Consider the following 25,597-nt stretch of genomic DNA (forward strand, 5'->3'; position numbering starts at 1 on the left):
AAAAAAAGCACAAAGAAGATGCTCCAGGTTAAAGCAGTACCTGGAAAATATCTGGTAACCAAAACCCACCCACTTCAATTACATTTATCATGTTCTACACATTTGTTTTTATGCACTCCTTCTACCCTGAACTCCTCCTTGACATCCACCTCAGTATCCTACCAGACCTCTGCTCTCCACCTCCTTGCTGTTTATTTTCATGGACCAGTTCCTATGCACTGGCTATTTAAAATAAAGAAAAAATCCAATTTATCTTCCAGTCCTCTTCTAACAGTCCTCTTCTGCTCAGTGACACTGACTGAACAGATTTATCTGAGATAGCCTTATGGGATCAATGCCAGGTTTTGTGTATTCAACATCAATTCTCATTTTTTTTAAAAAGAGCAATCAGAAATACATTAATGAATACAGACCACAGGACCTTTGAAAAACCACATAACCTCCTCTGTCCTAGCCTGTGCCCATTTGTGTGTTAGAAAAATGGACTGGAATTTATTGAACCCATCCCAGATGCAGACACTTATCATTAAAATCTGCTACAAATATTACAAAGCCAAGGAAAAACCATGTTAACTACATCTTTGACAGGTGAAGAAAATAGTTTATCAGGTAGCTGATACAAGGGGAAAAAATAGAAATATGTTTAGGCTACAGTAAAACTGAGATATTAATCACACCAGTCATGAGGGGAGATGTAAAGTTCCACCAGCAACCATAACTCTGCCAGCTCATGCATCAGGCTGCTTAATTAGATGATCAGTTTGATGACCTATCACAGGACAATGACAGATCACTCAGCTAATAGGATAGAGACATTGATCCCTTTTTTTTTTATAACTGCTAGTTGCCAACACCATTTTACATGATTTTCCACCGTCACATTCATGAAATAAACACAATTGTAATTGTGATAAACACAAAAAAAGATATAATTCCCTGCTGCCACTCCCTCCTCTCTCCCAAGAAGCCTTTGACAGAAGTTCATTCCCTAAGATTTTCCCATGGCATGAAGGATGCTCACCAGAAGGGCAGGATCTTCTCTCAGCCCTCATTTCCCTCACTCACCCCATGAAATCAAGACATCTCCAGTGCCTTGTTCCTGTTCCTTCCATCCAACATTCCCAGAGCCATCAGCACATGTCACCTCTTTGTACTCCCCTCCTGAGAGCACAGGGCTGTGGATTGCAGGCAGAGGGAAGGTTATGAGGCTTGAGCTGGTGATAAACCATGTGTGTCTCCTTATATTTCAGCTGCAAAGCTGCTGGCTGTTCACTGGCAGAAAATTACTCTCTTTACACAACAAGCAGTGTCTTTGTGTATTGAATAATGTAGCATGTAATTTCCCCTTGTTGGAGGGAAGGGTGAATTATTTATGACCACGTCCATACTGCATTTGTCTGCTGTACATTAATGTGTGCCAGCCCTAACCACAGAGCAGAAATCAACAGCAACCTCTGCAAGCTCCTTGGCCAAAAGCAGCCCTCCTCATAAAAATAAGGATCTCTGGGAATAGCCTAAGGAGGAAATGTGGATATACACAGAGGAATGGGGGGAAAAAAGGAAAAGCTCTCTTAGATTTCAATATATTCCCACTGAAGCCAAAGGGACTTTGCTCCAAACTGAAGCAGCTCAAGGTAACAAAGGTATTTATATGCAACAGAGAATTTAACAGCAAACAGGTGAGATGTTTTAATGCCAGTTTCCCTGAGCAATTCCTGTATTCCAGGAGAGGAGGGGCTGCTGGGGGCTCAGGATGCAGGAGAGGAGCCTGGCAGGAACCACAAAACCAAAGAGCAAAAGGCTGAGCTGCCTGAGCCTCACACCACAGCACTGGAAACAGCATCCACCAGGCTCTACTCAGCTCACAGACATTCCCCTCAAAAGAAAACTTGCAAGATTTTTCATCATCCACACGAGTTTTGCTGGCTGTATAGAAAATATTTTAAATTCTGTATTATTGCTAATAAACAAACATTTCATAAAATTCCTCCCCTTTGTCTTTAAGGACTGTAAGGGAAGACTGCAACCAAAATGGCCATGGGCTCTCAGAACCAGGGAATTGCATGGAGAGCTGCACTGGAGCTCTTGAACCCCTCCAGTGATGGTGATTTCACCACTGCCCTGGGCAGTTCCAGGGCTCAGCAACATCTTTGATGAAGAAATTCTCCCTAATATCCAACCTAAACCTCTGCTGGTGCAACTGGAGGCCATTTCCTCTTGTCCTAGTGCTTGTCCCTTGGGAGAAGAGACCAACAGGCTGTAAAAAGCAATTGCTTTCATATGCTCAGTCACGTAGCTGAAATTCTCCTCTGTGAATAAAATGAAGAACATTGAACAGATTTTGCACCTATGTGTGTGACCTGTTTTCCAGGTCACCAGTTCCTTAATATTTAATATGCTTTCCTTTCTTTCAAAACTCTTTCAAATAAAGATAAATCAAACTTCTGTTGGTGCTCTTCAGGCTAAATTTTGTTATTTCTAATCACAGTCAGCTTCCCCTCCCACCACATGAAAAGGTGCCTGTTAACCTCTTATAAACACATTTCAGGTGCAGCAGGAACACATTTCTCATCCTGGGGTATAAATGCTCCCCTGAGTTCATGTCAGTGGAGCTACAGCACTTTGTTTCCTCCCTTCACACAATATTATTGAAGATTTCATGTAAATTTGTCCTGATGGGCAGGTCACAACCTAAAATTGGGTGTTTAAGACAAGTGAGAAAATAATCCACCAGCTCTCAGATTAGATGGGGGGAAGCCTAACTGAAAAGCTACAGATGCTATAAAATTAAGGATAAACACTTTTATCCAAAAAAAAAACCCGAACAAAAGATTAGACAAAAGATAATACTGCTGAATCATCTGGCCAGTAACACCACATTGCTCCTAATTTAATACATCTAATGCCACTCTTAGAGTAACAGATATGTTATTTTATCCATAGTCTCCACTAATCTGGATAAATACTCCTTCTGCCTAAGTGCCTTCCCTGCCAAATCAGGAAGGTTTGTTTGGATCAAGGTCTCAGTTTGCACTGCTGATGTTTTCTGAAATCCCAGAGCAGAGCTGATCCCACGCCCTCCATGAGCACTCCAGAAATGAACTTCCCCGTGGAAGTTTTCCCCCTGGAAAGCTCCTGTGCAGGCAGGGCTGTCCTTAGTCACAGAGGGATGGAGCTCTGGAAGGGAAGGGCTGCCCATGTCTCACCATGATGAACTTTCCATGACTCACATCCAGAGGAATGGAAACATGAAAGGGCAAAGTGAGGCTGGTGGAGTGAAATCCTCCTGACATTTCCATATGGAAAGGAAAAGCCCAACAACATTTAGCAGCAATGCAGCACAACCATGTAATTCCTTTTCCATTCCTCTGTTACTCAGTGCAGCACTGTCCATGTCCAACAGCAATTCTTCAGCTTCAGGATAAATTTATGACCTCTGGACACAAAAAACCTGCAAAACCTTACAATTACAGATGTATTTTAGCTATCAAGCTTACTGGAAATGGTTGGAACTGAAGCAGACTACAGGCAGCACACAAACAACTTAAAGTATTTGTACAAGGGGAGTGAAGTATTTGTACAGCAGGAGGAAGTTCATCCTGTGAGTGGGCAGGTTGTACCATTCCAATAAAAAATACCCCAGTAGAAGTAATAAAATCTAAACTAAATTTAAAAAGAAAGAACATTATGTAAGGAAAGGAGAGAAATAATCGTAGATTTTCTCTCTCCTGCTTATTGGACACGTTTGGCTCATCAAGTTAACATTTCTGGAAATAAACTTTGCCTGAACTCACATCTATTTACCTCAGAGAAATCAGGAAGATGCCAGAAAGATGATATGTCAATAAAAAGAGGATCATGAATCACTGACCTCTGCAAACTTCTGGCAAAATAAAAAGGGGAAAAAAAACCCAAACCAAAACAATAAAAACAAGCAAAAAGCAATTACAGTGATTTAGAAAAGCCACAGGACTCATTACAAAGCTCAGCAACCTCCTGCAGACTGAAGTTATGCAAAGCTCCTTTGTTTACTTAAACCTCCTAATTTTTAAAGAATCATCAATAAATGCAACTCCCAAGGTGCTGTATAAACCCACAGAACCATTTTCAAGGCAGCCAACTGGAAAACAGGTACAATCTAAAAGCAAGAATAGGTGACCACAGCCCATGGTTACACACTCAGCCTGTTGAACAACTGCTGAACATTTGTTCAAGTCTAAAATTTTCTTTAAAGAATCCATTTCATGGCCTTTTAAAGCCAAAGAAAACCTCCTGAACCACCACTGAATCAGCAATCCTGCCTAAAAAACAACAGTGGCTTCTTCCATAACCCAGCTGGTTTCTTTCTGAGAATCTAATCCAAACACAGTCTGCTCTTTTCTCATCCATACACTTCTAAATAAAATGTGAGAATGGAACAAATTCTGAAAAAAAAAAAAAAATTATATTAAAAAAAGTCAGCAAACTCCTCTAAAATCAGCATAACAATAGTAATTTCAATCACCTAAGGATGACTCCCATTATTTGGGCTGCAGGAAATAGTTACTGAGCTTGAATCACCACTCAGGGCATAAACACTGCCTGAATAAACTGATTCTTGGAAGCAAGGAAAAGAGAGTGGGGATTGGGAAGGGGAGCCCCCTGACCTGGATCAGTGACAGCAGGGTCATGCCCTCCCCCAGAAACCTGTTATTGCACTTGAAGCCTTGTGCAAGTTCCTGGAAATTACCAAGATCCAGTTCCCTGCACTCCCAACATGCCACAGCCACATGTTCTAATGTGTTTGTTTGGTCTGCCTCAAAATAACAAAACTCTGTATTACCCATTTTTAAATTAAAGCATTTTTCAGCAGGAAAAAAACCAGCCCGCTAATTATATTTAATAACTTCAGTGCTCCTTCTTCCCATTCTATCTGATTTGCATCAGTCTAAATCAGATTCATCACTTATTTTTTTGCAGAATAAAAATTGCAGGCAGGGAAATGAAACAGAACCAAAAATCAGCAATTTCTCCAGAAATACAGATCCAAAAACCTGGAAAAAAAAAAAAAAAAAAAAAAAAAAAAAAAAAAAAGCACCAGCAGCAGGCACCCAACCTGTGGCAGCACAAGCCTGGAGCTGCTGTGCCAGGGCAGAGCTCCCATCACTGTGTTTAAATCCTCCCTCTTGTAGCAACATGCAGCAGAGTGCTGTTCTCATCCATTTCTGGGGTGTTTGGAGCAGGATTTTGCCTGCAGTACACACTGGCTTCTCAACTCCTGATCAAAACTTGCTGCCCACGATGTGCAACAGCTCCAGCAATTCATCTTTTCCCTTCCCCTAGTTCCTATTCATCTCACACAGTGCCTTGCCACAGAATCACTGACAGGTTTATATTGAATATGAAAGAGTTGCACACTGTAGGGGAAAAAAAAAAACCTGTGTCTTTACATAAATTACTCCAGTGCATTTCTTCTCAGAAAAAAGCCACTTTAATCCACTTTCAGAAATCATTCTGCATGGTTGAAGTTTAGTGTCTTTATTTTCAATCCTCATAATAACTGTGAGCAGCCTCCCAATATTCCCCACATGGTTCTGGGGGTCCTTCCATGGAAACAAGGATAACCAATGCACCCATCCTGTGGGGCTCACATATTCCTCTCCCAAAAATCTGGAGCCAGATGAGAAAGTTCAACATTCAGAACACAACCAGAAATTGCATCTATTTAACAAAAACCAGCCAGTCCCTCATTAAAATGATCGATTCACCAAGAGCCAGGATGATGCTGCCACTGGGAGTTAATTTTTACCACTTCCTAAGAAAAAGTGCATCTACTTAAATGTCCAGAGAGACACCAATACCAAAATAAAATAAAGACAGATGTAAAAGGTCAAGCAATTCATGCAATGAATTAATATCTGTGAGAATTGTTCAGTCTAAATTTGCCCTATGTACTTTCTTTTGTTATATGGAAAAGAAAACAAACCACAAAACCAAAACCAAAGAGCTCCCTGGGAAGGCACATGGATCACCTGAAATACAACTTTAAGTGCAGAAAGTGAATGTGGTAAAGCTGTTTTTGCCATAAATGTTTGTATTGCATTGCTAATAAGAGCAAACAGCCACTGAAGTTTCATTTCCAGCACAGGGCATCACAATAATGTACAACAATAGAAATTCTTACCTGCCTGCTCTTTCAAGGAACACATCCCACTCTCATCCCACAGATCAGCCAAATCCCTGTTGTGTGTGCCAGTGCAAAGGGAACCACTGAGCACCAAGGCTGAATCTGTTATGAAGCTCTTTCACTGCAGTTATTTTTATCGAACAAACTGAAGAGGTTTGGGGGTTGGCAAGAGGGAAAAAAAATACCATCTCTAAATACAGCTCTCATAAGCCCTGCAGCCAGGCTGTAATCAGAAATAAATGAGTGTTTATCTTCAGAAAAAGCCCGAGGCAAAGAATTGCTGTGGTATTGACAGAGCTCACATCTCACACCCAGCTGTTTTGTAGTTACCTGTTTCTCTCCATCCACTGTGAATCCTGTTTAATTTCAGCTCCCAAGGCTGCTTCATTGACTCTCTGCAAAAATACTGCTGCAATTTACTCAAACAGCTCTTCTGGAGCAACTTAACTCAGTAGACAGAGAAGGTTTTCCCTCGGTGCAGAGCTCAGATAGGTGAGGGCAGCACAGTGATTTCACTGCTCTACCTGAGCACAATAAAAAGTTGTGGATTCCCCATCCCTGGAAGTGTTCAGGGCCAGGCTGGACAGGGACAGTGGAATCACTTCACTGTGCAAAAGGAAATAAACCTTCACAGCCAGTGAGAGCTGTGTAGCACCCTTGGAACTCTGGATTTGCAGGAGGGATCTGTCAGTGCTGACGGGTTATTTTAAGCCCAGCTTTTTGTCTCTTGCATTGATTACTGCTCCAGAACCAGCACGTGGGGGAAAAATGTTCTGAGAGTATTTCCAACGTCCTGCCAAGCATTTTCAGCCTTGACATGCTGCAAAACAGTGGGCATAACTCACAGCTATGAGTTCCTCTGCCTACCAATTTGTTCCTTTTACACATTTGACTTTCCTCGATTTCAGCAGCTGCTACCTCAGCTCGATTCAAAGGGAGGAACATTTTCCATCCACCACCTGATCTCTAATAGTTTCTGCCACTTTGCAAGGGGTATGCAGCACAAATTGCCAAATCCTGTGGGTTGTGAGAGATCAGCTGCTAATTTAAGGCTGCTTTTGAGGGATGAATAACATTGTATGGAATAAATAGAATTTTCATCACGTAATGCCTTTGGTGCCTGTTTATCTCATGCTGTGGTGAAATGGTTCTGCATGCAACAATGCAACCCAATGGTATCTACCAGAATTCATCTGATACACCTTCACACTTCAGGTATAAGCAGTTTTTCTGGAAGGGGATCCACTCTATATGACTCTTAACTTTGCTTTGAACACAATAGTTATGGCAATTCTAGAGCAATGCAAATGCTCGCAGCTGCTCATTTGATTTTTAGTGGCTGAGAAGGGATTTTCCTCCACCCCCAAGCAGAATTTTCTCCATAAACTTTACTATATTAACAGAGTCATCTGAATTCTTTTCATTGTGACTCATATAGGGTACCTTGTCTGTGAGACATGCATTGAAATGGATGGAAAAACATATCTCATCTGTACATAAGTACCATGTAAGTGCTTTTTCATGAATAGGGCATTTCATCTTTCATCTAGTGCTGAGTGGGTGAAAGGAAACATACACAGCTGCATCCTGAAAAGACAAACTCAGCATTAGAGTCTGTCATTAAAGTTTCTTGTAAATTCAAACAAAAATTACTCAACTCAAACTATTCATTGATGCCAAATCACAACTGGGGCTTTGTTTGTACTTTAAAAAAAAACCCAACTCTGTTCCAAGCTTAGTAGTAACTTTTCTAAATGTTCAACAACTTTAATTCTTTAAGCAATGACACATCAGATAAACCTCAGCCCATTAACCAAGAAACCTCCTTGTTTATTACAAAGTGAAGCAGACTCAGAGCCCAAAGTAGAAAACCCAAGAAATTTCGAAGCATTCTCAAGAAATTTCTAATTAGTTATCTCTAAAATATCACCAGATAAAATTCTTGCAGGTAACTGCTGGCTACACCTAATTAAGCAAAACTTTTTTGATATAATATCATTATCCTGCTTCCAGCTTCCTAGAAAAGTGTTTATTCTGCAGAAGTCAGGCAACATTTACTTCTCCAGTCTCCTGTCACTATTCCTAAGGCTTGGGCTCCATCACTCACTCCTCTGTAGTCTGTGCTTTTTAGCTTCACAAAAATAAACTTTTTTTAAACAGTTTATAAGATCCCACCATTCTGAAGACATTTCTGCATCTCTGCAGCCTGGGCATTGTGTCCTGTGTGGCTGGCACCACTTGATGTGGAGCCTAAACCCATTTGATGATGGATTAAACTCTCCTGATTGTCCTCTCCTGTTTTCATGTCATCACATCTAAAGAGCAGCACTTCTATCACAAGCTTCAAAGGAGTTCAAACATCTCAACTCACTGATTTCCACCAGTGCAGGAGGGAGGATGTGCTGCACTGTCACCACCTCTCAAGGGTATCACAGCTCTTGATGCTGTTCTCAAAACAGCAAAATCCAGCCCAGGAATCTTTCAACTGCACAAATCCCCCAGCTCACAACAGTCATAACAACAGGGAAAAATTCCATGCTACATATGGAACCCTGTGAGTAAATACTGTAATATCCAGGACAATACAAAAATCTGTTCCACTGAACCATTGACTCCCTGACTTGACTCTCTGTTCCTGCAGGTTTCCCCCGTGTTTGGCTTCAGTGTGCTTGTTTTCCACTTGGAAATAACACAACCACAAATACCTTTTCATGCCTTACACTGTGCTTAGCTGGCCTTCAGATTGTAAACAAACAAGATAAAAATCTGAGGGTGTTCTTTACTCAATCTCCATGAAAAGAAACCAAGGGGAAAAAGAAATTAGAAAAGCAAACCAAAACCCCAACTCTGCATAATGATGAATGTACCAAGAGAAATTTGGCATGCACCCCCTCACACCCTGCCTCTTCTGCAACATTTTCTGCAGCATAAAGACAACATTTAGCTTAGCAAACTAGATGGTCTTTATTTGTGGGCAGAGGAAACCCAAGGCAAATGCTCCAAGAGACTTTTTTTTATTTTTCCAATGGGTATGTTAATTACTTGACTTCTGTTACGGGGAAAGTGTCCCAAACTAACCTTCCACTCTCCCTCTGCTCCAACTGCAGAGGGGTCAAAATTCACTTTTTAAGGTTTTGAAGTGAGGAATTGAGAAGACAAAGCCCACCCTTGATGGAGCTCTGAGATAGCACAAGTGCCTCATTCAGATCCTTACTGATCCCTACCTGAACAACTTTTGGGAACTACACAGGGATGCCTGGACCAGGATGCTCCAAGATCTGCTCTGTGGGACAAGTTCTAAGGAGAAAGGGAGCACAGCTCTCCCAAATGCTCTGCTCCAGCCAGAAACCTCTCACATCCCTGGAGGCAGCAGAGCACAGAAGTGAACAGTGGGAGGTAAAATGAGGTTTTATTTTTAAGCAGCAGTGCTTGTTGATGTATTTGGTTCCAGACAAGTGGAGGAGGACACAGAGCAGCTACAGGACAGTGCAGCTGAAATGGCACCAAGATGAGTTCTGAGCTCAGGTTCCTCTGCTTGAAATAAATCTTTGCTGAGGCAAATCACACAAGGAATCTGAAGTGACACAAATTCCATCAGCTGCAGTTGGCAGCCAGACTTTCAAGAACAGATGCATGACTGTTAATGATAACCCAAAAAGCTCAGCTTCTAATGCAGAAAGATTGAAACTGTGTTAACATTATAAAAAACTGCAAAGAACTAAAAGCATCTCCAGAATACACCCCACAAAATACTTTGCAGGAACTTAGAAACTCCAGCTTTAGCAGAATTAACATATCTAACAAAAAACATCTCCAGCAAAAATGCTTCTCAAGTTTAAAATGCATTTCCATCTGTTAAATTTCTCTGTTGCTGATGGTGTTTACCTTGAGTCAAAGATGTGAATCTTTGATTTCATGAGATTAATGTAATAACTTGGTTTAGGCTGTTAATGCATTCAAAGCTCTCAAACATGCAGGAGACTAAGATGGCATCAAGAGCATACAGATACACTTGGAGGGGATGATTTTAATGGGAAATAAATTAGAAATTCCTTAATCTATTTCTGCAGCAAGGACTACACTGACATAAGAGCTTCATGGGGTATCTTAGGCTGGAAGAGATGGCTTCCAAGTCCATTTATTCCTTCTAAGCACTGCTATATAACCTAAATAACAACACTAAGGAAAACCCCTAAAGCCTTATCAGGTAGTGAGGACTCAAGCTTGGAGGAATGCAATGCTCATTTCTCAAAAGTGACACCTGGCCACAATGAAACAATGAATAATAAAATATACATATTATATACAGAGAAAAAGGCTGTATTGGCCAGCAGAGGAGCTCAGCCCAACTGGTGCATCAAAGTGCAAGAGGAAACACTGGTGTTGGTGCCTCAGATGCAGAGAAAGGTGAGACCAGCTCTGTCCTCAGCTGTCCTATCACTGATGCCACTGAGTCACTTCAGTGGGCACCAGAAGGAGCTGTCTGGATTTAGGAATAAGCTGCCCTTTCTCAGCTTCCTGAACACTTTCCACCTCAAGAATGATGTTTACAAAGCACAGCAGGTGCCCCCACGAGCTCCATCCATCATTGTCTCCTGCAAAGATCACTCCACGCCCAGAGCTAGACACAGCAGCCTGCAACAAAATGCCAGGAAATGCCAGGTGTTCCATCAAATCTTTGGGAATGTGACTCAGCACTCTGGACACTGCAGCCCCTCCACCCTGCTTTGTGTTCTCCACAGGAGATATCCACTGCTCACAGCCCAGAGCTCTGCCTTCAACAGCTCCATGTGAAAGCAGCAGCCTGATCAGGGAATTGTTAAGGTTGGAAAAGACTCCTGAGATCACTGAGTCCAACCCTGAGCCTCAAGCTGCTGCCTTCACCACTAAACAAACCACAATCACCCAGCTGGGAGAGCCCTCCTGAGTCTGAGCCCAAACTGGTTGGTTTGGTTGAGGTTTTGAATTGTGAACTGCTGTGGTGTCCCTGCCATGGAAACTTTCACCCTCTGGTGTGTTGGGCTGATGTGGCCAGAAATGTGAATTCTGTCCCCATTTGTTAAACCTGGCACATATTATCTGCTCATGGGCCATCTTTAAACCAGCTGGGCAATCATCTTTATCTTTCCACAGCCCATCCTCCCTCCAGGAGATATCTCCTGTTCATGGCCAGTGAGTCCCAGGGCATGACTGATAAAATTCCATCATCCCACTGGGAGATGCTCCAGCCAGGGGAGGAGCCAAGCCTTTCCTACCCAGATAAAAACTGAGATTTTGGACACCAAGGAACCTTCTTTCCACTGGATTCCAGAGGAAAACCAGACCTTTCCACATCATCCCTGGAGCTTCAGAGGAAACTGCACCTTCTCCAGGAGCACTGCTCCAGCTGAACCACATCTGCCCCTGCAGGAGGATGCAGCCACCATTGAATGGGACTGTGCCAACACCCTGACTGACTGACGGGTGTCAGCTTGGATTCTGACTCTGGCAGGGTTTGGGATTGCTCTGTGTAATACTGCATTGCTATTTTAATTTTCCTGGTAAAGAACTGTTATTCCTAATTCCCATCTCTTTGCCTGAGAGCCCCTTAATTTCAAAATTATAATAATTTGGAGGGAGGGGTTCACATTCTCCATTTCAAAGAGAAGCTTCTGCCTTTATTGGCAGACACCTGTCCTTAAACCAGGACATCTGGCCAAAGAATTGTCCCAGGAGCTCATCTCCCTGCTGGTGGCATCTGGAGTGTGCTGATGCTCTAGTGCATCCCATCTGTGCTGGAGGAGAGCAGCTCCAGACCAGAGTCCACAAGGGAAGCACCCAGGGATGGGTTCTCTGCACTGAAATGAAATGTTGGACAAGGCTTGGAGCAGCCTGGAAGGGCTGGAATGAGACAAGCTTTAAAGTCCCTTCCAACCCAAACCACTCTGTGACTCTATTTTTTTCTATTTTTTTCATGTGAATAACCAAGCCCTGCTCCTTTTACAGCAGTTGCTTCACCAGCATCTGGAAAATTAGGAATTCTAGAACATCATCCTTGGTGCAGGAGAGAAATAAGTCTCACTGCTGATCATTTGATTTAATTTGCAGTTTTTCCTGCATGTTTAAATCCTGGAAAATGCCTTCAGCATCCAAATCATTTTTAATCAAAGTAAGTGACTGCAGAAGTTTAGAATAATCTGTAAACTTTAAAAAAATCACAGTTCTTCTCATTAAGTGAAAAAATAAATCATATGCTGATAACACACCTCAGTTTATTGCACGGTTTAAATTAGACTTTGAGAAGAATAGCAAATCCTAAACAATTATATGGGTTTCTTTCTTTACATATGAAAACTTGCATTTGATGTTATTATTCCTCCTTTAGGTTACTTGTATAGGGCCAACAAAACTGATCTGGAAAACACAGAATATTTTATCCAAACAAGGACATTTAAATACAATGTGTAGTATTTTATCAGTGTTTTTACAGAGATGCTTCTCCCAAGGTGAGAACTAATTAAATGAGAAAATGCAGTTGTGACCATTCATGCCATGCACAGGAGTCTCAGGGTGCACTCAAATGTGTCTTGGGGTTTGGTCCAGGTCCAGAAAGGGTGTGTAAATCCCAACATCAGACCTCAGATCTTTTCCAAGGTGCTTCTCCACCCCTGGGTGAGAAAATGACAGAGTTCTGACACGTGTAATATAATTTGGAATAAAAAGGTACAAGTCCAAGAAAAAACTAGCTCTCCTAAGTCACCATCCAGAATCCCATTACCTGGGAATTGAGGGATTTTGAATGAAATTCAGAAATGTGTTACACAAGACAGGATGCCACCAGCAATCCAATTTCTAAATAAGCCATCTAAGGCAGACAGCATTGACTCTCTGACTTTCTCCCAGTAACCACATTAAACAGAATGAATTTCAGCCTTTCATAAGCTCAACAGACAGAGAAAGTGAATTTTCCCAGCTTCCCAAGCTGCAGTCACACTCCCCATCCCTGAGCTGTGCAGGGAACATTTTTGGGGCCAGAGCTGGCAGATGGCATTTTCAGGAGCAATGGTGCAAGACCTGCAGTGGGAAATGAAACCCTCCCTGTCATAAACAACTCCCAGTTAAGAACTGGAGCCCTCATTAATATAATTGGTTTCATATGAGGTGCTAACATACAAATTTGCTGCTTTGAGAAGCCAACAATGTTTCTATTAGTTAAGGAGTGTTTTGCTCACCTCTATTTTTGCTCAAGCACAGAGGAAGAAGGGAGGGGAAATGTGTCATGTACTCTGCCTCCAGCTAGAGAATGCCATGCCAGAGTACATTTTTCACCTCAGATGAAAAATGAAGGCAGGTAGCCTTTCAGCACAGCCACTCCTGAGGACTGAAATGGAAAATTATTTGGAGAGCAGCTCTCACATCATTCACTCAGAGCTGTGGATTTACATCTTCCAACCTGCCTGAGATCCACAGAGTGAGAAGGACTCCACCCCAAGCTGAAACCTGAGGGAGAAGACATATTAAAAATGTAAAAACAATCTATAGTGCTACTACTGGGGTGAAAAAAAATCACTAATCATTACCCTTCAGGAAAGCACTCCATTTTCAGCCTTTCTGCTTCAAGTCCAGAAAATTAAATTTCCTCTTTGTAATGGTGCTGCCTTTTGAGTACAGGCCAAGACAATGAAGCAGGGAGCAGAAAGAGAGCCTGCAGCTCTCAGTTTGGCATCTCTGGTGGTGGGAGGGAAAAGCCCCTGGAGCAGGACACACACCCAGGAGCAGGAGCCCTTTGCTGGCTCCCACTGTGAGGAATTGTCACCTCCTCCAGCTCCCTGGCCATGCCCACCCAAGCCAGGAAATCCAGTTTGCACTGGGTGCCAAGGGTTGTTTTTTTAGGGGGTCACACATCCCCCTCTACCTTTGCTCAGTGCTCCTTGCAGCCTTTAAACCCTGAGGATGAACTCCAGAAGCAGATGCTGGTCTCTGATTTCCCTCTCCACAAGGATTTCCACCTCCTGGATGGCTTTAAAACTCCTCTCACTGCTTCCAGCTTGGCTGCAGATGAATATCTGTGTGACCCATTGGCTGAAGTGTCTTTAATGCTACAAGAGTTCATGACAAAAAACCATCCTGTCTGTAAAATGTACATTCCCCCTTCTGAAAATGGAGTAAGCCTATTAATTATTTTCTTAAAGACTGAATCTCAAAATGGCACTGCTGACATTTAAGGCTCATAAAAAATGCAAGTCTGTCTGATCTGTGAGAAATGAGTTTGTATGATCTATTTTAAGATGAAAATATTTATCAAGGAAGACAGTTGCCAATTGGGAACACAAACAGAAACAAAGCCACTTACAGTAAGTTACCCTTTTTTTTTTTTTTTTTTAATCATTTCCATGCCAAGGGCATGCTTCTCCCCAAAATAGTGGTGCATAAAATAAGTGACATCTGGTGGCTTTAAGCTGTAATAGAATAAGGCACCTCATTCAATGCTGTTAACCATATTAATTTTTAAATTTACTGCTTCTTAGCAAAGCTTTTTAGATGTTTTATATATTTATTTTCACACAGATACTTCTGAGGCCCCTGGGCATCACAATCCCTCTTGCAGGGTGACAACTGCTGTTATCCAATTAAAGTGGGACTGCCATATTCACATCAGGAAAAACAACTTCACAAAGGAATTTGGAAGGCACAGGAAAAGAGCACTAAGCTTTAGCTGGGCAGCACCAGTGAGAATTGCATAGAGCCAGGCTATTAGAAAAGGCTCTGCAGAATTTTGGGAAGGAAATCCTTCACCTGCTCCAATTACTCACCTGCTCACAGTAATTAATATCAATTCAGGTCTCTTCGAATTGTCTTTCATTGGATTTTAATTAAACCCAAAAGAAACAGCTGCATTTTTCACTCTGAGCTTAGCAGCATCCTGGTGGCTACAACTTTTACAAATTTGAAAGAGCTTTTCCCCTTTTCATGCTTTATTGATCTCCAGCAATGGCCACATCTAATCCAGCCAAGCCTCCTGCACCTAAACCTGCACTCCAGACATAAAGCAATTACAGCTCCCCTTCAAACTCCTCCAGCCAGAAATACACTTCTCTTTTAGAAAGCCATAAGCCTCTCCTGGATAATTAATAGAAGTACTGTCAGCCAGCCTCAATTAAAATTACAGAATTGCTGGCACTGCAATATCAAGGCTTGCAACACCAATTTCTGCAGTAATAAGTATTTATTGGGGGGGGGGGAAGAAATCTGTAAGCACTATGTAACAGAAATGAGATGAAAGATAAACAGACTCTAAATATTTATCAGCAGAGGAAGTCCAAAAATATAGCAGCAAAACTGGAGCGGATGGCAGCTGAATCCAGACCATTGAGGGTTCCTCGAAGGATGTGCCAGGAGGAACTTCATTTTCAGCTTGACATGGCTAAATCAAATTAATTCCTTCCTCCTATTCAATTGCTGCATAGAAACCCCCTGATGCCAAAAGGACAAAGCTAAAAATGTCCCCACAGCCATGTCTGAAGCCATAAATAAAGAGCTGCACTTTGGGGCTTTTCCATCTTTTAAGCCCGAAATATCCTTAGGAGGAATGTCCACCTGCATGGTTGGCTTCCCTCAGCTCTGAAAGGGGCTCCACATCTGCAGGGTCTCCATAAAAAGGGGCCTCTGGGATAGCACAGCTACTGATGGATTATTTCAAAGAGAAATATTATTTCCTGCTCACATTCCCTCATCCCCACCAGACGTTATCTTCACCTCGAGACCTGGCTGAGCTAAATAACACATGCACAGAGAAGCACAGCTGAATGGCTTTAGCTCCAGCCACTCATCAAGAAGAAAACTTTTAAAGATCCCATTTCAATTTATTTTTCAAAATGCTGGCGTGCTGAAGTCAGCAGGAAGACATTTCAGTGAGTTTAATGAAACCAGAGTTCATCCAGAGAATTGCTGTTTGCAATGAACTCATCTCATTTGAAACCTTCCAAGTTGTTTTGTTAAATGCAACTTAATGATATTTGCTATTCTGGAATTATTTGCTATCTTTCAAAATACAAGAGAGGAGGGTATTAAAGTTCTGCACTGTAAAATATTTTGTGATGATGGATGGGATATTCTTGTTTCAGTAACAGGCATGTTTTTAATGCATAAATATTAATTGCCATAAAGTGCATGTTCACTTTGCAGTTTTGGGAAGCTTTAGATTGTAGAAATTGTAATAGTAAAAAAAAATATACTGTTGGTATTTACATATTATCAGCATTTTCACAGCATATTTTTAGGGTTTTTTTTTTCCCATTTATTATCCAATGTACCAGCACAGCAAGACAAAAAAAATGGAAAACTGGAGAGATGACTACACCCAGTTAATGGGCATCATTACAGGAAAACACTATCAAAACTCAGCAGAGGCTTTTTATGCATTCCCCTGTATTACACCAAAATGAGTTATTGCAGCATTCTAACTCTGGTGCTAAACCAGGAGAATCTCAATTTTTACAGCTGTAGCAGGAATGAGCAGCAGGTGAGTGGAGCCCACCTGAGAGAGTTACTGACTCCAGGTAAAAGCTGCTCCCTGACAAGCTCTGGAGGGTTTCCCAGATTTTCCAGCCTTGCCACACTCCTTGGTGAGCAGAGGGCTCTGAATTCCTCCAAAACAACTGGAAAATACAAAACAACTGGAAAACTGTTCCCAGTCCCACAAGAATCTGGTTCCCCTCACACCAGTGAAACCCAAAAGGTGAATTGCTCTGCTCTAGACCAATGCCAGATAAATCCACCTGGGATTTCCATGGATACCAATCCAGATTGCATTTACTCTGCTGTGTGTTTTCATTTTCCTCAGCAGTGCTCAAACATCTACTCTGAAGGGTTAAAAGCTTCCCTACTTAACATCACCTGATGTCAGACAAATTTTTATTTCCTTTTTCCTCGGTGAGGGGATCAGCTCAGATTCCACTCTTCCCTTCTGCTCACCTCTCACAGCTCATTTCTTGTTTTAAAGATGGTAAAATAGCTTTGCAAAGTAATTCTAATACTAAATGTCAAGTGCAATAGTGGTTTTGTTCTGATTTATCCTTATCTGATCCTCAGGCAAGTTAATCCTCAACCTGAGAAACTGTTTTCAGAGCTTTATAATTGATGAAACTTTTCATCTAAATTATTTACTTTACGAACAGCTCCAATGAGTTGCTCAGGGCATAAAGCTGTAGTACTCCATGCTGGAGTGCTCAAGAACATGTTTTTGTCTCCTTAAATTAAGAGCCCATCACTACAGCTCGTGCTGCAGTTTCTACTGGCAGCCTTTAGTGCACAGCAGGGTTTTTATCTGAATTTTTATGGCTGGCAATAGATGCAGTTACAACCCAGATGTCTCAGTGTTATCCCAGCCCTGAGCTCCAGGGAGACACAGAGCATCCCTGATCCTGGAGGTGTCAATCCTGCAGTGGGAACCACTATTCCTTCCCTGGGATCACCAGGGCTCAAAACCTGATGGACACATTCAAACCCTCCTCTCCCACTGCAGCAGCAACACCCAAAATCCTTTCCAGAAATGTCCTCAGGCTTCAGCAATCCCAAGGATGAGCTCTAAAAATGCACCAGGAAGGGGTGGAAGACAACAGCAGGAGCCCAATCACCAGCCTACCACAGTGAAATACATCTATGAAAGGATGAACTTAAAAATTTGAGATCCATTATCCATTTAATTTATTTAACATTACCAATATCTGTTTAACATTATCTAATATCTACAGAGCTAAGCAGGAAAAGGACAAATTACAACTAAAAAGTAGCCCAAATCAAAGAGGTTGGGAAGGAATATTAGATAAAGTATTTGAAGGGCTTGCAAAGGAAGTGTTGGTTTTAAGAATTTTCAGGAGATGAAGCTCCCCAGTGAGGAGCTGGGCCTGCAGGCAAACCCATCTCATTATGTGCTACATTCTCCTAATAAACTATTAAACCATCCTTCTCCATTTCCTCCTATTTCTAGCTTCACACAGACAAACCTGGCTGCACCAGTCAAAGAGTCCTTTTCCTTTGGATTAATAAATTCTGGCACTCACACCATTATATCCCAATTTAGGCACAGCAAGGTTGACATTGGGCTCTTACATTTCCTCCAAATTATGGGCAAAACCTTCCAGAGTCCTGATTTCTGCTACTTTTTTTTTTCTTTTCTGAGGTCTCTCCTATTTGTTGGTATCTCACCACTCATTTGGTGCCAGTTCTGAAGCACTTTAATTAAGTGCTTTTTCTCCACACTCTTCTAGGAGCTGAAATTGGGCAAACCATCCAATATTACAAACTCACATCCATGTGCTGCCCATCCTCAGAGCACTCTTGCAGCACTACAAGGCTTCTTCCATCTCCCAAGTACACATTTCTTTATTTTTTTTGCCCTTTGTATCTTGCAGAGCTTTTCATTTTTCACAGCAGTCTTATCTTGTTTCCTCTGTATGACTTTGAACTTTACATTTTATCTTCACTCTTGTCTGACCTCAGCTCAAACTCACCTGTAACTCAATGACTTATTTGAAAGAAATGACCTTCCCTCCATTCCATGCAATTCTGAGAAGTTACAAGTCAAACTTAAACTTGTTTGAGCCAAACACCAATAAATGCAACACCAAAGTGAAATACAATAATAAAAAAGCCATTTTCACTCTCACCAGCTTTTCTAATTTTATGGTTAGATAGCAGGGTACATTCACCCACACTGAAAATCAAGCTTTTTCTATAGGAAAAAAAAAAAAAAATCTCCTTGTGAAACTTATTTTTTCCTACTGGAAGGCGTGAAGCAAATGGAAAATGTCACTTTGAGTATTTTGCTATTTAGGTACAGATCTGCACCTTTTATAGTGAGGAACAACCCACCTTAGACACAGATTTGGCCTAAACCCCCATTTATTTACAAAATGCTGTGCTTATTTGGTGAGTACATGATGGCATAGTAAGTTTTAGAATACTGAGTGTGTATCTGGTGCTGCTTTTCGGAAGGAATTGCTCCCTGAGGGTGGGGAGGAGCTGGCACAGAGCAGCTGTGGATCCCCTGGATCCTGCCAGTGTCCAAGGCCAGGCTGGGTTTGGGGCAGCCTGGGACAGTGGAAGGTGTCAGGGCTGGAGCTGGATGAGCTTTGAGTTCCCTTCCCACACAAACCAGTCTGAGATTCTGCCTTGTGACCACTGGTGTGCTCTGGTGTCCATCAGAGGGGACAGAGGAGATGGGACAGAGTGCCAAGGGTCCCCCACTCCTGCTCACACCCACCACCTCCCAGGTCTCTCCTCCTCACCCCAGCTGCCCCCAGTACCCACCAGGACAACAATTTTCTTCTGTTTTCTCTTGCAAGGCATCACCTGCTTATCCTCCCTCCGAGGACACTCCTCGAAACTAAAGCTTGCAAGCCACGTTCAACAGCTGCTGGAAACCAGGTGTAACATAAATTAATAAATATTCCATGGAAAAGCTACATTAACTGCTTGCCCCTGAAGTGCTGTTCAGTGGCATGTCAGGCCCAGCTGTGTAATCAAAGGATTACAGTGCTCCCATTGCAAGGCTCTCCACCTCCTCTGGAGCCTCCCTGTCTCCCTCACCTGTAAAATCCCAGCCAGGCACCAGGACAGAATTGTAATCATGTCTTTGAGCCCTGGAAACACAGCCCAGCAGGCTGTGGGGACAAACACAACATGTTTTCTGGCAGATACACGGGCAGCCACACACATTTTTAAGAGGATGGGCCAGCAGAGCTATAGATCATTAGTTCATTTTGGTGGGATTGAGTGCAAGTGGAGAGATGGGTGCAATTCAGGCTGCTTTGAAATGAGAGCTTGCAGGAGGTTACAGATCCCTTCCCCCTGAATAGCTGTATTTAGAGTTCAGATCTGACACCACACTTGGCAAGAAAAACAGGGCACTTCACTAAAAAACATAAATAAATAAGAAATACTAATTTGTGGGGCAACAGGGTGAAAAAAATGCTCTCTTGTTGGAAATCTACCATGTTTTTCCACAGCACTTTGGATTCTTCTAGCTGAGCAACATAACTCCAGCCAAGGAGTATGGTGGGAATTCAGAATTACCCCTCCCTGTGTGAGGTATGGAGGAAAACAGGTGGGTTAAAAGGGAAAATGGGAGTCTAAAGACAGCAATTAGCAAGCCCAGTTCAAATCAGGGTACATCTTCTGCAAACCCTCTGGGATGTTTGAAACAGTGCTCCACATCAGGCAGGCACCCAGAGTAGCACTGAGTGATTTAAGAGCACATTTCCTTGGAATTTATGACTGGGATATACATTAAGTGTAGGAGTTATTAGGAGAGAGGAGGATTTCAGTATCTGTTTGTCATGGCTTTTCTTCACCTAAGTGATGCATCTGTGCTGGAGGGGAGGCACAGCTGGGTGTTCCAAGTTCCTAAATCCACATGTCATTTAGGTGAGATCAGCCCTCTGCTGCCAGCTTGCCTCTGGAGAAATTCTATCAGCACCTACAGGGGCATAATGCTGAGTTACAACAGTGAGACTGTGCTCTGTGGACATATGAGGAAGCACTCAGTGTAGAAAAAGTAGTTTAATAGGAAGGATTCCCTTCCTAGTGAGCAGAGGAATTCCATAAGAAATCCTTGTTGGCCAGCAATAACTCATCAGCTTTGGCAGAGTTTGCTGCCATCCCCCAAACCACTTGATCTTCAGTATAAACCAAAGCTGTGAGAGGTGCTTCAGCACCAGCCCATCCTCAAAAACACCCTCAGTGACACTGAAATCACCTGGGCTGCCAACAAAAGCTTTGACTACTGAAACTCCCCATTCTCACAGAGCTCCTGCCACAGGCTGCTGAAAATAATGTTAAAATATAACAAAGCAGTTCCTTAATTGCATCTCTGTGATTGTGCCTTCATAATCCTATCCTTGCTAATGCTGCTGGTGGATCACACACCTTCATCCTTCCCCTTCAACCACGTGAAATAATTCAAATATGAGTTTGCTTCACCCTTCTCATTTGCAGGATTTCCAGACCCCTACTTTTAGTTTAGCGATGAAGATAAAATTCCATTACTGCCTTCCATTGCATTAGTGCAATTAAGTGTTTTGCAATGTAAATCTCCACTGTTTGATCATGTTCCTGTTACAGACCACCAAATAAAACACTTTGAGTTTGAGATTCGTCCTCCCATGACAAAATCTGAACCATAAAACTATTTTGCTATTGATTTCAGAGCAGCACAGTGACTGCAACTCACACACACAGGATCTAAGTGCTATTAAGAAAAAAAGAAAATAAAGAGAGTAGTTTCACTACTAAATCTTCATACTTGTAGTTTCCTCCTTTCTGCATTCAAATTGATTTTCTTTCTTTTGGCATGAGAAGAGCCAGATGAATCCTTTGACTCAATGCCCAAGAGTGAAATGGCACCAGCAGCAGCAGCAGAGAAGCTCTCAGGCCACGAGACGTGTGACAACATTTTAATCATTGACAAAAAGAGGCTTCAAGGCAGCTGCTCTGTTAATGTTTGCTGGTTTCAAGTGAGATTTACTGTTTATGAGTGACTGCATATAAAAAACACATCTATGCCTATAAATAGCACAGATGTAAATATATATGTATGGTTCATGTACATTGGGGGGTGTTTTATTGGTGGAAATTTCCCTCTCTGCCAAAGATCAAGCAGTTCCCAGTCAGTATCAAGTGCAGAGCTGTTCAGTCAGGTGTTTGTTTATCCAAATGAGCACATACGATTTGCAGTTAAATCTTAAAAATATTTACTTTTCATGAACAGTTCCAGCAAACTTTGAGATTTTATCTGTGATGTGCCCAGCTGGCCACTCTGCTCTTTTTTTTAAGTCTCAAAACACAAAAGAACGTGTTTGTTCTACAGGGGATGATGATGATTGTAGGGTTTTGGTCTGGCTAACAATTCAAGAAGTGAAACCATTCTGATGTCATATGCAAGGAAGTCAGTGTGAAGGGGACTTAAGGCCACAGAACGATATAACAAATACAATAAATTCTAAAAATTTCCAAATCTGAGAGTTTGGTAGGTGTTTGGATGCACCATCTGAGCAATACTCTCACATATCCTATTAACCTACAAATCTGTCTGTGCCTAAGTCACATCACTGCAGAGTACGGCTGTAGTATTACAATGAAGCAGCAGAGGAAAATTTAAAAAAAAAAAAAGAAGAAGAAGAAGAAGGAGAAAAAGAGAAGCCCACGTACGAGACCGCCAAAGTTAAGCTGGTGAATTGTTGCTTAACAGACTCTGACCATAATAACCCGTCACGGAACCTCGCCTGCATTCTCAGCAGCTATAAAGCTATTTTTAACAGCCGATTTAAGAAATACCCCTCTTCACCCAAAAATACCCATGGCGAGCGGCGGCAGGCGTGCCGGCTGATGCCGGGTGGGATGGAAAGCTCTTCCAGCACAGCCCGGGCGAGCTCCGCTCTCCTGAGCCCCGAGCGCAGCGCCGGGCGCGGTGCGGGACCTGCGGCAGCCCGGGCTGCTTCCCCCGCTCCTGCCGGGGATCCCAGGGGATGCCCCAGCCCTGGGGGCAGCGGGGACAGCGCTGTGTCCCCCGAGCCCAGCGCTGCCCCGCGGCTGCGGCTGCACAACTTCCCGCAAAGTCCGAACTTGGGGAGCCGCTGCCTGGGGACCCCCCGCCATCCCATCCCATCTTCATCCCATTATCCCATCCCATCCCATCCCATCTTCATCCCATTATCCCATCTTCATCTCATCCCATCCCATCCCATTATCCCAATCCATTATCCCATCCGATCCCATCCCATCCCATCTTCATCCCATCCCATTATCCCATCCCATTATCCCATCGCATCCCCGCGCTCCTACCTCTGCCGCCCGGCTCTGCTCTGCTCTGCCCCGCTCCCGCCGCCTCCGCCGGCTCTGCCCTGGGGGAGGGGGGCGGAGGACGAGGAGGAGGAGGAGGAGGAGGAGGAGGAGGAGGAGGAGGAAGGGGGAGGGAGCAGCCCCGGCGCTGCCCGGCCGCGCTGCGCAGCCCGGGAGGCGGAGTGCCGGCGCTCGGCTCTGCCCCGCGGCTGCCCGGGATCCGGGGGTGCCCCCGGGGATGGGGAGCGGGGATGGGGTGCGGGGGATGCGCCGCGGAACCCCCAGGTGGGATGCTGTTCATCCCCCGGGTGGGATGCTGTGCATCCCCCGGGCATCCCCCGCGGCATCCCGAACCCAAAAACCCGCGCCGGGGATGGATCGAGAGAATCCCGAGCCCCTCCCGAGCCCGGCAGGAATTCGGGGTGTCCCGGGCCATCCCCGTGGGTCGGGCTCTGCCGGGGCTCCGGGGCTGCAGCGGGTCCGAGCTGCCCTGCCGCACACCGGGCAGGCTGAGGCAGCATCCCCTGCCCTGCTCCGGGCTCGGAATGGCAGCAGCACAAAGCAGAGCAGCCAAAATCTGCCGCTCAGAGCAGTGCAAAGTTTGTTAGCAAACAAGAGATCCTACCTACATATATAAATATAAATATAAATATAAATATAAATATAAATATAAATATAAATATAAATATAAATATAAATATAAATATAAATATAAATATAAATATAAATATAAATATAAATATAAATAAATATAAATATATATATTTATTTATATACACACACACATATATATGCATATATACATATATATATACACATATATATATACATATATATACACATATATATACATTATATATATATACACACACATATATACATTATATATATATATACACACATATATATACATTTTATATATATATATATATAGACACATTTTTATATACATATATATATATATATATATAAAGTGAATATGAATATACATAGAAATGGTTAATCTGTCAGAGAGCAAGCTAAGATTAAATTTTAGGAAGGAATTCCCTGTGAGGGTGGGGAGGCCCTGGCACAGGGTGCCCAGAGCAGCTGTGGCTGCCCCTGGATCCCTGGCAGTGCCCAGGGCCAGGTTTGGCTCGGAGCACCCTGGGATATTTGAAGGTGTCCCTGCCCATGGCAGGTAGTTTTTAAGGTGCCTCCCATCCCAAACTGTTCTGTGGCTCTATGATGATAAATTGATGGTTAAATGTGTAGTCTGGTTATTTAGACTGTGACACACACATCCCTTCTGAGATGCAGCACACACCATTTCCCTCAAAGGTTTAATGCCACACTTGCAAAGCCAGTATTACCAGAAGGAAAACACTTCATATTTCCCTCCTTACCCTGCTAAGCTTAAATCCACGTGTTTAATACTCAGCAATATTATTTCTAAGAGCTGAACATGAAAGAACAGTGAATTCTCTATTTTAGTACTTCCTTTTGTGATCAAGCCCATCTTTGGTTTTAACTTTCAGAAGCATCTCAAGCTCACACAGCTCTGTGGGAATCTGTTTTGCACAGAAACCATATGTACCTTAATAGTGAAATGCAAAGCAGGAGTTTACAAATTACACAGCTCTGATTGGGAGCCAAATTAAGATTTCAAGCAGGTGATTTTGCACCTGTAAGACCACATGAAAAGGTTTAAAATATTCCAGAAGCCACACATGCACTCATTTCCTACAGCACCACTGTTCAGATCACATCTGAACCTCACCTGGTTTTTAGGGAAAAAAAAAACACCCAGAATAAAGACCCTGACAAGGTGAAACCTGTGATTTATAAAATACTCACACATATTCAGCATTTCTGTTCTGAGTTAAATATGCTGCCCTCCAAGGCCTTTTTTGGCCTCGTGGGATGCTCTGAATAGCAATTATCCTTAGCCAGATTTCTGTGTAATTACACTCCCTTCCTTTTTCTGTATTTTTAAAAAACAAAAAATCAAAGAAGCTGTCATGAAAACAAGATCTTCATTCTTTGGGGAAGTCTCTGTTTATATTATTCCTCACCAAGCAGCAGCTGGAGTAAAAATCTTGGTGGTGTTTTCCACATGTGGGAGCTCAAACTTCCAGGCACTCCATAAAGGTTGAGTCCACCCACCTCACAGACACTTACAGACTGTTTTCAGTGTTACCTGGAGAGATGGGGAGGAAAACACAAACTTTAGTGGCATAATAAATCCCTGTCCAGGAACAGTGTTACCAGGAGAAATCACAGAATCTAAGAATGGTTTGGGTTGGAGGGACTTTAAATCCCATCCAGTGCCACCCCTGCCATGGCAGGGACACCTCCCACTGTCCCAGGCTGCTCCAAACCTCATCCAGCCCATCCTTAAACACTTCCAGGGATGAGACAGCCACAGCTTTCTGGGCACCCTGTGCCAGGGCCTCACCACCCCACAGGGAAGAATTTTTTTCTGATATCCCATCTAACCCTGCCCTTTGTCAGTTTGAATCCATTACCCCTTGTCCTGTCACTACATGCTCCTGTAATGATTGCCAGAGGAGGAAAAATCAGAATAAACAGCCTAAAAATCTAAAAGCTAAGGGTGACCTTTAATTCTCATGA

General features: G+C 42.9%; 1 protein-coding gene across 4 annotated transcripts in view; it reads right to left on the reverse strand.

Moving 5' to 3' along the window:
* The window catches only part of CHST15 (carbohydrate sulfotransferase 15), a 43,058-nt gene extending 19,903 nt beyond the window's left edge, over positions 1-23,155 (reverse strand). Inside the window, exons 1-2 of one of the 4 annotated variants that reach the window (XM_056494910.1) lie at positions 20,500-20,621; positions 19,457-19,559 (exon numbers count right to left, since the gene is read on the reverse strand). The gene's annotated coding sequence lies outside the window, so the exon portion shown is untranslated. Of the gene's footprint in view, positions 1-6,163; positions 6,280-6,496; positions 6,738-19,456; positions 19,560-20,499; positions 20,622-22,987 lie in introns of those variants that run through there. The other 3 variants (XM_056494912.1, XM_056494909.1, XM_056494913.1) reach the window with 3 other exon arrangements.
* Positions 23,156-25,597: the final 2,442 nt, after the last annotated feature.

The sequence above is a fragment of the Oenanthe melanoleuca genome, chromosome 6, assembly GCF_029582105.1.
Source record: "Oenanthe melanoleuca isolate GR-GAL-2019-014 chromosome 6, OMel1.0, whole genome shotgun sequence".
Taxonomy (NCBI): domain Eukaryota; kingdom Metazoa; phylum Chordata; class Aves; order Passeriformes; family Muscicapidae; genus Oenanthe; species Oenanthe melanoleuca.